Genomic DNA, 13,440 nt, shown 5'->3' with positions numbered 1-13,440 from the left:
TCTCTTGCTCAGTGTATCTGGGTTCAAATCACACCACTACACATTAGCAGTGGGGACCTGCACCTTGATATCCTCATCCATAAAACAGGTAAAAATATCAGTACATTCCTTATTAGGTTTGTCATGGTGATGAGTGGATTAATATATACAATAAAGTTAGGAAGGTTCCCAGCACATAATGTGTTAGATGTTCATATTGTTGTTGTTATTGTTAGTGGTGCTTTCTCTGTTCTATGGTAGAGACCTAATGGCTAAGAGAAGATTCTAAACCAGTGTCTGAGGAAGAGCCAGAAGATGCTTCGGAAGGAGGACCAAGAAAAAACAGGCAGGAACGAGATCATTCATGGTCTTGAATGCCATACATTATGCCATGCAAGCTATGTGGCAGAATGAATTTGGAGCAGGGTATCTGAAGAGGTGGTTGATTAACACCTACATTTCTGCTATTTCAAGGAAGAGCAGGCTGGGTGATCAACCTGTGCATGTCGTGTAGTGCCCTCAGCAGCAAACCTTTTTTGCTAGTTCAGGCTCACAAGGCTGAATAACTGTAAACAAACATATGAACTACTGGTCTGTTTTGAAAGGAACTCTACTCTCCCTCAGTTGTCAGCAGCCTTCTGCTCCACCCAGCAGGTCATCACATCCCTATATAACCTCCACATCCTCAGGCAGTGATCTAGAAGCAATAAGGTTATTGTACAATGGCTTTTAGAACTGATGTCTGTAAAGTGAGAATCTGGGAATGGGAGGGGGTAGAGAGAAAAAGGATGGAAAAAGGACTGTCCACCTGGCTGCTGGACAGTCTGAAGACAAGGAGCCAGACATCTTAAGGATCTAGCTAGGATGTCTTCCAAACAGTTAGGATGTTTCAATGTACCCACAGGGATTCTTTTTCATTAAATCATATATTCCAACATGGGTCAGACAAGCCAGTGTCAATGTTAAGGCCACTGTAGTTTTTTGGTTATTTGTTTCCAATCTTCTCTTTTTCTCAAGGTCACCTACTTGAGCTGCTAGGCTCTGGAGAGGCTGGGAAGAAAAACAATAGGCATTCCTCACATTTGTATAGGGCTTTATGATTTACAAAGAACTCCCACATTCATTGGCTTCTAAAGTCCCCCTCAAAAGGAGATGGGGCAAGCATTTGCATGGTTATCATTTCTTATTTTATAGATGAGCAAATCGAGGCAAAGAGAGAGGAAGGCGCACGCCCAGAGCTACGCAGCTAATGGTGGAACTATGACTCATTATTGGTTTGCTATGCTTTGTAACAAGTTACCACAAACCTGGGCTTCCCTAGTGCCTCAGATGGTAAAGAATCAGTTCTAATGAGGTGGATGAAACTGGAGCCTATTATACAGAGTGAAGTAAGCCAGAAAGAAAAACACCAATACAGTATACTAATGCATATATATGGAATTTAGAAAGATGGTAACGATAACCCTATATGCGAGACAGCAAAAGAGACAAAGATGTATAGAACAGTCTTTTGGACTCTGTGTGGGGGGCATGATTTGGGAGAATGGCATTGAAACATGTGTAATATCATATAAGAAACGAATCACCAGTCCAGGTTCGATGCAGGATACAGGATGCTTGGGGCTGGTGCACTGGGATGACCCAGAGGAATGGTATGAGGAGGGAGGTGGGAGGGGAGTTCAGGATGGGGAACATGTGTACACCCGTGGCAGATTCATGTTGATGTATGGCAAAACCAATACAATATTGTAAAGTAATTAGCCTCTAATTAAAATAAATAAATTTAAATTAAAAAAAAAAAAAAACCAAGAATCTGCCTGAAATGCAGGAGACTCAGGTTCCATCTCTGAGTCAGGAAGATACCCTGGAGAAAGGAATGGCAACCCACTCAAGTATTCTTGTCTGGAGAATTCCATGCACAGAGGAGTCTGGTGGGCTATAGTCCATGGGGTTGCAAAGAGTTGGACAGAACTGAATGTTAATACTTTCACTTTCACTACAAACCTAGGGCTTCCCAGATGGCGCTAGTGCTAACAAACAAGCCTAGCAATGCAGGAGATGTAGGAGACGTGGGTTCGATCCCTGGGTCAGGAAGATCCCCTGAGGAGAGCATGGAAATCCACTCCAGTATTCTTGCCTGGAGAATCCCATGGACAGAGGAGCCTGGATCCATAGGGTTCCAAACAGTTGGACACTACTTAAGCAATTTAGCATGCACACACCACAAACTTAGCAGCTTAAAATTCCAAATATTTATTATTTCATAACTAATTTTGTTGAAAGTCTGTTCAGAAGGGCTTAAATTAATTCTCTGCTCAGGGTCTTGCAAGGCCACAATCAAAGTGCTGGCCAGGGCTGAGTTCTTATCTGGAGGCTCAACTAAGGGACAATCTACTTCCCCACCTGTGTGGTTGTTGGCAGCATTCAGTTCCTTGTGACTGTAGGAATCATGGTAGCTTGTTCCTCAAAGTCAAGAAGAAGAGAACAAGTCAGCTACCAGGGTGGTGTCATATGCAGTTGGCCCTCTGTATCTGTAGGCTCCACATCCATGGATCAAAAATTATTAGGAAAAAAGTTCCAGAAATTTCCAAAAAGCAAAACTTGAATTTGTTGTGCTTGGTAATTATTAATATTGACATTGTATTCACAACTATTTACATAGAATTTATATTTTCTTATTTATTATAAGTAGTAATCTACAGATGATTTAAAGTATACAAGAGGATTATACAGGTTTTGTACCAAAACTATACCATTTTGTGTAAGGGACTTGAGCATCCTCAGATTTTGATATCTGCAGGCAGTCCTAGAATCACTCTTCCACAGATACGGAGGGACAACTGTATCATGCAATGTAATCATGAATAAATATTCCCTCACCTTTGCCATATTCTATTGGTTAGGAGCAAATTATAGGTTACATTCCCACTCAAAGAGAGATGATTACACAGGTATGTGAGTGGTAGAAATTGAGATTGTGGTTGCCATCTTAATGTCTGTTTGCCATAGACTCTAACCTAGCTTTGTCTGAAATCCAGTGATCTTTCCACTGAATCACGCTGTTACAATTAGGGATGCATGGCATCCAGTCCTACTACTCCCAAATGTATGTACAACTATTAAAGGTCCATTTTCTAAGCACAGAGACCTAGGTTCTGGGGTCCTAACCAACTGATGGATGGACACATCCCTACTTTCTTAACTTGGAAAAAACAATTCATCACTTTTAAAGATGGAATGTTGTTTTGGGACAATTTTGTGCAAAACCTGAGCTTGTGGTCTTCCAATAAAGGATTCACGCCCTTTCATTTTAGAAGACGCCTCTTATTCTGACAAATTCCAAGTTATTTATAAAGGCATAGGGAGTTGCACTGTGTTTTGCCTCTTTTGCCTTTGTGGCTAAGTCCCACTAGTTTGATACCATTATTGTTGTTGTTCAGTTGCCCAGTTGTGTCTGACTCTCTGGACTGCAGCACGTGGGGCCTCCCTATCCCTCACCATCTCCTGGAGTTTGTCCAAGTTCACGTTCATTGCATTGGTGATGCTGTCCAACCATCTCATCCTCTGACGCCCTCTTCTTCTGCCCTCAATCTTTCCCAGCATCAGAGACTTTTCCAGTGAGTCATCTGCTCACATCAGATGACCAAAACTACTGGAGCTCCAGCTTCAGCATCAGCCCTTCCAGTGAATGTTCAGGGTTGATCTCCGTTAAGACTGACTGGTTTAATTTCCTTGCTGTCCAAGGGACTTTGAGGAGTCTTCTCCAGCACCAGAGTTTGAAGGCATCAATTCTTTGGCATTCTGCTTTCTTTACAGTCCAGTTCTCACCACTGTACATGACCACTGGGAAGACCACAGCCTTTACTGTACAGACCTTTGTTGGCAGAGTAATGTCTCTGCTTTTCAATACTGTCTAGGCTTGTCATAGCTTTCCTGCCAAGAAGCAGTCGTCTTGTGATTTCATGGCTGCAGTCACCATCCGCAGTGATTTTGGAGTCCAAGAAGAGGAAATCTGTCACTACTTCCACCGTTTCCCCTTCTATTTGCCATGCAAATATTTGATTCCATTATCTATCAAAGAAGATAAGGCCTTGGAGGAAAGAAGTTAAAGAGAACTCTTTAAATCAGTCAGCCAGGACCAGAAAGCTCTCTGTAAATGGCTTCTTAAGTTTAGGTTTGCCTGCAAAGAAACCCCATAACTCTCTCCAGAAGCCTGTTCTTAAGTGACAATAGGGTCTACATCAACTATTCATCTCATTCACCCAGTCAGCCACACGATAAATGTTTATTGAGCAATTCTTTGTTTAAGGCACTATTTTGGATGCATGCATGCCAAGTCACTTCAGTCATGTCCAGCTCTTTGTGACGCCACAGACTGCAGCCCGTCAGGCTCCTCTCTCCATGGGATTCTCCAGGAAAGAATACTGGATTGGGCTGCCATTCCCTTCTCCAGAGGATCTTCCCACCCAGGGATTGAACTCACATGTCTTATGTCTCCCGCACTGGCAGGCGGGTTCTTTACCACCAGCGCCATGTAGGTACTAGCAATACTGAGATCCCTTTGCTCAAGAAGTTCACAGTGAAGACTCAAACAAGAAAATAATCAAAGGCTGTAGAACAGCTTTTATGTTTGTTTGGAATAACAACGTAAGTTTATTATACTGTCTGGCTTATTGCACAGTGGTGATTGTGTGAGATACTATCAGTAGCCCTGCAGTTCTTTTAAACAGTCTTACAGAAAAATACATCTAAACTATATTCTAGGTAATTAATAACTTGTGACATTAAAACTCAGGTGTAGGGGGAAATTCCCAAGTTAGCACTGTAAAGTTTCCCTCTACTACTAATTTGATCATCTAAAATAAATTTTTATAATTGGAAATCAGTGCTACAGAGTCATTTGAAGACTAGCATCTGTGCTTTCACAATTTCCCCACTATACATGTACTTACCCGCTGTGATTAAGAATCATTAAATACAAATATACCACACAAAATTAGTATAACCTATTATAATCTTGATTAAGTCAGACATTAATTTATAGCACATGTAATTTATTTATTTTTTAAGTTTAATTTTTATTTTATATTGCAGTATAGTTGACTTACTATGTGTTAGTTTCAGGTGTATAGCTAAGTGATTCAGTTATTTGCTGTTGTTTTTGTTTAGTCACTAGATCATGTCCAACTGTTTTGCAACCCCATGGACTATAGCCCATCAGTCTCCTCTGTCCATGGGATTTTCTAGGCAAGAATACTAAAGTGGGTTGCCATTTCCTTCTCCAGGGGATCTCCCTACCCAGATATTGAACCTGCATTTCCTGCATTGGCAGGTGGATTCTTTACCACTGAGCCACTTGGGAAGCCCATGATTCAGTTATACATATACATATATCCATTCTTTTTCAGGTTCTTTTCCTAGATAGGTTTTTACAGAATATTGAATTGAGTTCCCTGTGCTATACAGTAGGTCCTTATTGATTATCTATTTTATATATGTATATGTTAATCCCTAAATCCTAATTTATCCCTCCCCACCCCATGTTCCCCTTTGGTAAATGGCTAAGATACGGATGTAACCTAAATGTTCATTGATAGATGAAAGGATAAAGAATATGTAGTAAACATATACACTGGAATATAACTCAGCCATTAAAAAGAATGAAATAATGCCATTTGTAGCAACATGGATGGGCCTATAGATTATCATAATAAGTGAAGTAACTCAAACAGAGAAAGACAAATATCATATGACATCACTTATATGTGAAATCTAAAAAAAAGTGATACAAATGAACTTATTTGTAGAACTGCTTTAAAGGAGGTATGCACTGAACCCATGGGATTCTGTCCAAGGGCATCAGAAAAGAGGTGTGCTTACAAAAGATTTCAAACCCAAAGCTTCCAAGACTAGGCAAATTAATAAAACAGGTGGATACAGGGAGTAGTAGAATTTCTACTAAACTAGAGGGTATAGTGTGCTTCCCTGATGGCTCAGTAGTAAAGAAAGTGAAAGTGAAATTGCTCAGTCGTGTCCGACTCTGCAACCCCATGGATTGTAGCCGACCAGGCGCCTCCATCCATGGGATTTTCCAGGCAAGAGTACTAGAGTGGGTTGCCATTTCCTTCTCCAGGGGATCTTTCCAACCCTGGGATCGAATCCAGGTCTCCTGCATTGCGGGCAGATGCTTTGCCATCTAAGCCACCAGGGAAGCTGCCAAATCAGGAGATGGGGGTTTGGTCCCTGGGTCATGAAGATTCTCTGGAGAAGGAAATGGCAACAGACTCCAGTTTTCTTGCCTGGGAAATTCCATGGACAGAGGAGCCTGATGGGCTATAATCCATGGGGTCACAAAAGAATCAGACATGACCTATTGACTAAACAATAACAAAGTGAGTTTTGTAATAAAAAATGTAAACACCATGTGATCCTAGTAAAATATAGCCTGCAAACTGCCCATTTGTGACCCCAGCATATATATAAGGTAGTATTGATGCTAAGATTTAAATTATAACAGCAAACTCTTCCATTGAGAGGTTCAGTTTAGTTCAGTTGCTCAGTCGTGTCCAACTCTTGGACCCCATGAATCGCAGCAGGCCAAGCCTCCCTGTCCATCACCAACTCCCAGAGTTCACTCAAACTCATGTCCATCGAGTCAGTGATGCCATCCAGCCATCTCATCCTCTGTTGTCCCCTTCTCCTTCTGCCCCCAATCCCTCCCACCATCAAGGTCTTTTCCAATGAGTCAACTCTTCGCATGAGGTGGCCAAAGTATTGGAGTTTCAGCTTTAGCATCAGTCCTTCCAAAGAACACCCAGGACTAATCTCCTTTAGAATGAACTGGTTGGATCTCCTTGCAGTCCAAGGGACTCTCAAGAGTCTTCTCCAGCACCACAGTTCAAAAGCATCAATTCTTCGGCACTCAGCTTTCTTCACAGTCCAACTCTCACATCCATACATGACCACTGGAAAAACCATAGCCTTGACTAGACGGACCTTTGTTGGCAAAGTAATGTCTCTGCTTTTGAACATGCTTTCTAGGTTGGTCATAAATTTCCTTCCAAGGAGCAAGCGTCTTTTAATTTCATGGCTGAAATCACCATCTGCAGTGATTTTGGAGCCCCCCAAAATAAAGTTTGACACTGTTTCCACTGTTTCCCCATCTATTTCCCATGAAGTGATGGGACCAGATGCCATGATGTTCGTTTTCTGAATGTTGAGCTTTAAGCCAACTTTTCCACTCTCCTCTTTCACTTTCATCAAGAGGCTTTTTAGTTCCTCTTCACTTTCTTCCATAAGGGTGGTGTCATCTGCATATCTGAGGTTATTGATGTTTCTCCTGGCAATGAGAGGTTACTGTGTACCAAATATGCTTGTAAACAATTTAAATTTATTAACTCATCTAATCTGGATAAAAAGCCCATTAGGTAGATACTTTTATTAGCCCTGTTTTACAGATGGAGGAACAGAGACTCAGATATGTTAGATAATTTGCCTGAAGCCACACAGCTAATAAACAGAACTGGAACTTAAATTCAGGAAGGAGTTTCAAAAGGGAGAGGATATATGTATACTTATGGCTGAATCATGTTGAGGTTTGACAGAAAACAGCAAAGTTCTGTAAAGCAATTATGCTTCGATAAAAAAATAAATTAATTAAAAAAATTCAGGCAGCCTTATTTCAGAACGTACCATGTCTTCAGCTTCTTCTAAAAGATTATTAAGGGTTTGAAAGGTGGCAATAGAGAATGCCATGCAGAGAAATGCAACAAGTGTGGAAAATTCTACAAGAGATGGTAATACCAGACCACCCTACCTGCCTCCTGAGAAATATGTATGCAGACCAAGAAGCAACAGTTAGAACCAGACATGGAAAAACAGACTGGTTCCAAATTGGGAAAGGAGTATGTCAAGGCTGTATATTGTCACTGTGCCTATTTAACTTATATGCAGAGTATATCATGTGAAATGCTGGGCTGGATGAAACACAAGCTGGAATCAAGATTGCTAGGAGAAATATCAGTAACCTCAGATATGCAGATGACGCCACCCCTATGGCAGAAAGTGAAGAACTAAAAAAAAAAAAAACAAAAAACTAAAGAGCCTCTTGATGAAAGTGAAAGAGGAGAGTGAAAAAGCTGGCTTAAAACTCAACATTAAAAAAACTAAGCTCATGGCTTCTGATGCCATCATTTCACAGCAAATAGATGGGGAAACAATGGAAACAGTGACAGACTTTATTTTCTTGGGCTCCAAAATCACTGCAGATGGTGACTGCAGCCATGAAATTAAAAGACACTTGCTCCTTGGAAGAAAAGGTATGACCAATCTAGACAGCACATTAAAAAGGAGAGACATTACTTAGCCGACAAAGGTCCATCTAGTCAAAGCTATGGTTTTACCAGTAGCCATGTATAGATGTGAGAGTTGGACTATAAAGAAAGCTGAGCACTGAAGAATTAATGCTTTTGAACTGTGGTGTTGGAGAAGACTCTTGAGAGTCCCTCGGACTACAGGGAAATCCAACCAGTCTGTCCTAAAGGAAATTGGTCCTGAATGTTCATTGGAAGGACTGATGCTGAAGCTGAAACTTTAATATTCTGGCCACCTGATGTGAAGAGCCAACTCACTGGAAAAGACTCTGATGCTAGGAAAGATTGAAGGCAGGAGGAAAAGGGGATGACAGAGGATGAGATGGTTGGATGGCATCACTGACTTGATGGACATGAGTTTGAGCAAGCTCTGGGAGTTGGTGATGGACAGGAAGCCTGGCATACTACAGTCCATGGGGTTGCAAAGAGTTGGACACAACTGAGCAACTGAACCGAACTGATGCAGAGAAATCAGGATGTGCAAAGATGGAGGCCTGGGGATTCTGAGAGAATTCAGAGTCTATAAACAGTGTAGTATTTCCAGAATAGCAAGTTTGTGTGTAGGGGTGCTGGTGGGAAGAACAAATGTGGCAGGATAAGGAGGTGGATAGAGACAAATGAGGCTAGATAGAAAAATCAACAAGCTACTTCTATGCTACACAGTGTGTTATTCATTTCTTCTTCTTCTTGTTTAGTCGCTCAGCCATAGGAAGAGAATCAACTCTGAGATCTGAAGTTGATTTCTCAAAGACCATGTGTAGCTGATAACTAGTCACTCTGAGCAAAACAGTTACAACTAGTTTCACTGTTTTTTTCTATCTAGGCTCATAGAAATAATTTGGGGGCAACCAAATTATTGATTCTCCCAGATAACTTACTTTTTTTTATTATAGTACAGTTGATTTACAACATTATTTAGTTTCAGGTGTACAACATTGTGAGTCAATGTTTTTATAGATTACACTCCATTTAAAGTTATTACAAAACAATGGTTATATTTCCCTGTGCTGTAAATATATCTTTTTATCTTCTCTATTTTATACATAGTACTTTGTATCTCTTAATCGCATACCCCTAGCCTTCCCCTGCCCCTTCCCTCTCCCCTTTGGTAACCACTAGTTTGTTCTCTGTATGTATTAGTCTTTTTCTGTTTTGTTATACAAATTGGTTTGCCTTATTTTTTAGCTTCCACATATAAGAGGTTACGGAATATTTATGTTTCTCTTCTTGACTTTTTTCACTAAGCATTGATACTCTCCAGGTCTATCCATCTTGTTGCAGATGGCAAAATTACATTCCTTTTTTTATGGCTGAGTAATATTGCACTGTATATATGTATGTATGTATACTTATATATATATATATATATTAGTATATATACATACTAAAGAAGATGTGAGATATATATATATATCTCACATCTTCTTTATCCATTCATCTGCTGTTAGACATTTAGGTTGCTTCTGTGTGCTTAGTTGCTCAGTCATGTCCCTGACTCTTTGCAACCCCATGGACTGTAGCCCATCCAGGATCCTCAGTCCATGAAATTCTCCAGGCAAGAATACTGGAGTGGGTTGCCATGCCTTCCTCCAGGGGATCTTCCCAACCCAGGGATCAAACCCAGGTCTCCCACATTGCAGGTGGATTCTTTACCATCTGAGCCACCAGAGCAGCCCAAGATATAGGTTGCTTCTATATCTTGGCTATTGTATATAATGTTGCTATGAACATTGGGGTGCATGTATATTTTTGAATTAGTGGGGTTTTGTTTAGCATATATACCCAGGAATGGACTTGCTGGGTCATATGGTAGTTCTGTTTTTAGTTTTTTGAGGAAACTCCATGCTGTTTTCTACAATGGCTCTACCAATTTACGTTCCCACCAGCAGTGTACAAGAGTTCTCTTTTCTTCACAACCTCATCAGCATTTATTATTTGCAGACTTTTTAATGATGGATAGCAATGCTTGATTCTGCCTCTTCTAGAACAGAGGAAAGGCTGGTGATCCAAGGCCTGATAGTTCCAAGCCAATAACTCTCCAGATGCTGACTTGCAAACATGACTTGAGGGGGCTAGTCATGACAATTGTAATATAGTTTGGCTGGATGGTTAATAACCATGGAAAAAAACCAGCCTTTCCCCAGGACTTTCCTCACTCAAGCTCAGCAAGCTTGTCATCAAAAGAGAAGCTCAGACTAGGGAGTCAAAGAGGAATCCAGACCTGAGCAACATCTGCTGCCAGTCTTTCTCTTGTCTGTGCCACTCTATCGCAATAGCTATCCTTTCCTCCTTAAGCATAAAATGTATCCCTAAGAATACTTATGCTTGCTGGTCCCTCTGACTAGAATGCTCTTCTCACAGGGCTTCTCAAGCCTGACTCTTATCATTAAGGTCTTAGCCCAATGGCACCTTTTCAGAGAAATCTTTGTCCCTTCTAAGGTTATCCCTACCCCAGATGCTCTCTGTGTCCTCACCCTGATTTACTTTAGAGCATCTATATCAACCAGATATTGTATTTCATATTTCTTATTTATTTTATATGGCTACTTATTTTAATATTATATATTTATTTTATGCTTTATTATTTATTTGTGCATGTGTATTTATTTATTTTGGGGCTTCCCAGGTGGCGCAGTGGTAAAAAAAATCTGCCTGCTAATACAGGAGGTGAAAGTGACACAGGTTTGATCCCTGGGGTGGGAGGATCCTCTGGAGAAGGAGATGACAATCCATCTCAGTATTCTTGCTGGGAAATCCCATGGACAGAGGAGCCTGGCCATTGGGTCAATTCATGTACTGTATAAAAATAAAAGAAAGAAAATGAAAGTGAAAGTCTCTCAGTTGTGTCTGACTCTTTGCAACCCCATGGACTATGCAGTCCATGGAGTTCTCCAGGCCAGAATACTGGAGTGGGTACCGGAGTCTCCTGCATTGCAGGTGGATTCTTTCCAGCTGAGCTACCAGGGAAGACCAATATATAAATGGCTTCCATAATATATTAATTTATTTGTCTCTTTTGTTCATTTGCTTTACCCCCTGTACCTAGAACAACGTTAGGATAAAATAGGTACTCCATAAGTATTTGTTGAGTGCATGAGCAAACAGTAATCTCCAACAGCAGAGTAGGGTTTCTCAAATACACATTCTAGATTCTAGGTGTTTTTTCGAAGTGTAAGGGGTTTGGAGAAGCAGATAGAAACTTGTTTTTATCTTGGAATCCTTCAGCAAACACCACACTATATAATTTCTTCTATCTTTTAATTTCACAAATGTTTGTTGAGCACCTAGAGGAAGAGAATGTAAAAGAAAGCACTGGGACCATGATCCAATCTATTACTCTGGATGACTTCTAAAATATTACTGAGAAAATAAATAGGAAATAATATCAAAGAAAACTGGAAAGGCAGAACAATAATGGGTAAAGGTAGGCTTCCCACAAGATTTTAAAACTTCTTATAAAGTAACAATAATGGAAAGGCAGTGGTGCTTATCCAAATACAGATCAATAGACTGTATCACTTCATGGGAAATAGATGGGGAAACAGTGGAAACAGTGTCAAACTTTATTTTTCTGGGCTCCAAAATCACTACAGATGGTGACTGCAGCCATGAAATTAAAAGACACTTACTCCTTGGAAGGAAAGTTATGACCAACCTAGATAGCATATTCAAAAACAGAGACATTACTTTGCCAACAAAGGTTCGTCTAGTCAAGGCTATGGTTTTTCCTGTGGTCAGGTATGGATGTGAGAGTTGGACTGTGAAGAAGGCTGAGGGCCGAAGAATTGATGCTTTTGAAGTGTGGTGTTGGAGAAGACTCTTGAGAGTCCCTTGGACTGCAAGGAGATCCAACCAGTCCATTCTGAAGGAGATCAGCCCTGGGATTTCTTTGGAAGGAATGATGCTAAAGCTGAAACTCCAGTACTTTGGCCACCTCATGTGAAGAGTTGACTCATTGGAGAAGACTCTGATGCTGGGAGGGATTGGGGGCAGGAGGAGAGGGGACAACAGAGGATGAGATGGCTGGATGGCATCCCTGACTCGATGGACGTGAGTCTGGGTGAACTCTGGGAGTTGGTAATGGACAGGGAGGCCTGGCGTGCTGCAATTCATGGGGTCGCAAAGAGTCGGACATGACTGAGCGACTGATCTGATCTGATCTGATCTGATATTAATAATTATTAAAGTATTTGCCTGTATGATGAAGTGAAAAATACATACTGATGGTGTGTGGAAAGGATATTTAATTATTGGTATTAGGATAATAATTGAACAAGCAGGAAAGAAAATATTAGATTTACATCTTAAGTACACAGAAGTAAATTCAAGGTATACTTTTAAAAATTCAATCATAAGAAACTTTGAAAAAAGAATTGGAATAATTTTTAGATATCCTTTGGAATGATTTCAAATTTTTAATTCAGTTTTTAAAAATTACAGAAGTAGAGCTCAATAGAATTTACTATATATTTAAGATCTTCTTTATAGAGAAAAGGAACAAAACTAAAAAGTAAAGAAATAGTTAAGGAAATATGTACATAAAATACAACAGAAAAAGATTAATACCTATATGTATAGCAATATCAAGAATGTACTAGAAAAGTAGACAAAGAACATGAAAATAATTCACAAAAGAAGAAATGTAAAAAGTGAATAAACATGTGGGGACAAGTTCAAGATCAGTAATAACAGGAAATGTAAAGTGAAATAATAAATAGGAAGTTTTTGATACCTATTAAATCAGTCCATAATGGTTTGGTCCTTTTGGGAAGCAATTGAGCAATATGGATAATCAATAAAAATACTTATATTTTTTGACCTAGTAATCTTACTTCTGAGAGTCAATCCTAAGGGGGTAATTCAATAGAAAGAAAAAGTTAAATGTGTGAATATTTTTATAATAGTAAAAATACAGAAAATACCTGAAACTCAACAACATGGTAAGGGCTCTTCAAATTTAAAATTATAGTTATAAAACCTGTGTAGAAACATGAAACTGTATGTGAGAGGTGAGGAAACTAAAGGACCAGGATAGCCAAGTCAGTTCTCCCAGTTCACCCAGTTAGTAAATGGTAAAATAGGGTCTTGA

This window comes from Bos indicus x Bos taurus, chromosome X (genome assembly GCF_003369695.1).
Source record: "Bos indicus x Bos taurus breed Angus x Brahman F1 hybrid chromosome X, Bos_hybrid_MaternalHap_v2.0, whole genome shotgun sequence".
Taxonomy (NCBI): Eukaryota; Metazoa; Chordata; class Mammalia; order Artiodactyla; family Bovidae; genus Bos; species Bos indicus x Bos taurus.
This window is presented reverse-complemented; position numbering follows the sequence as displayed.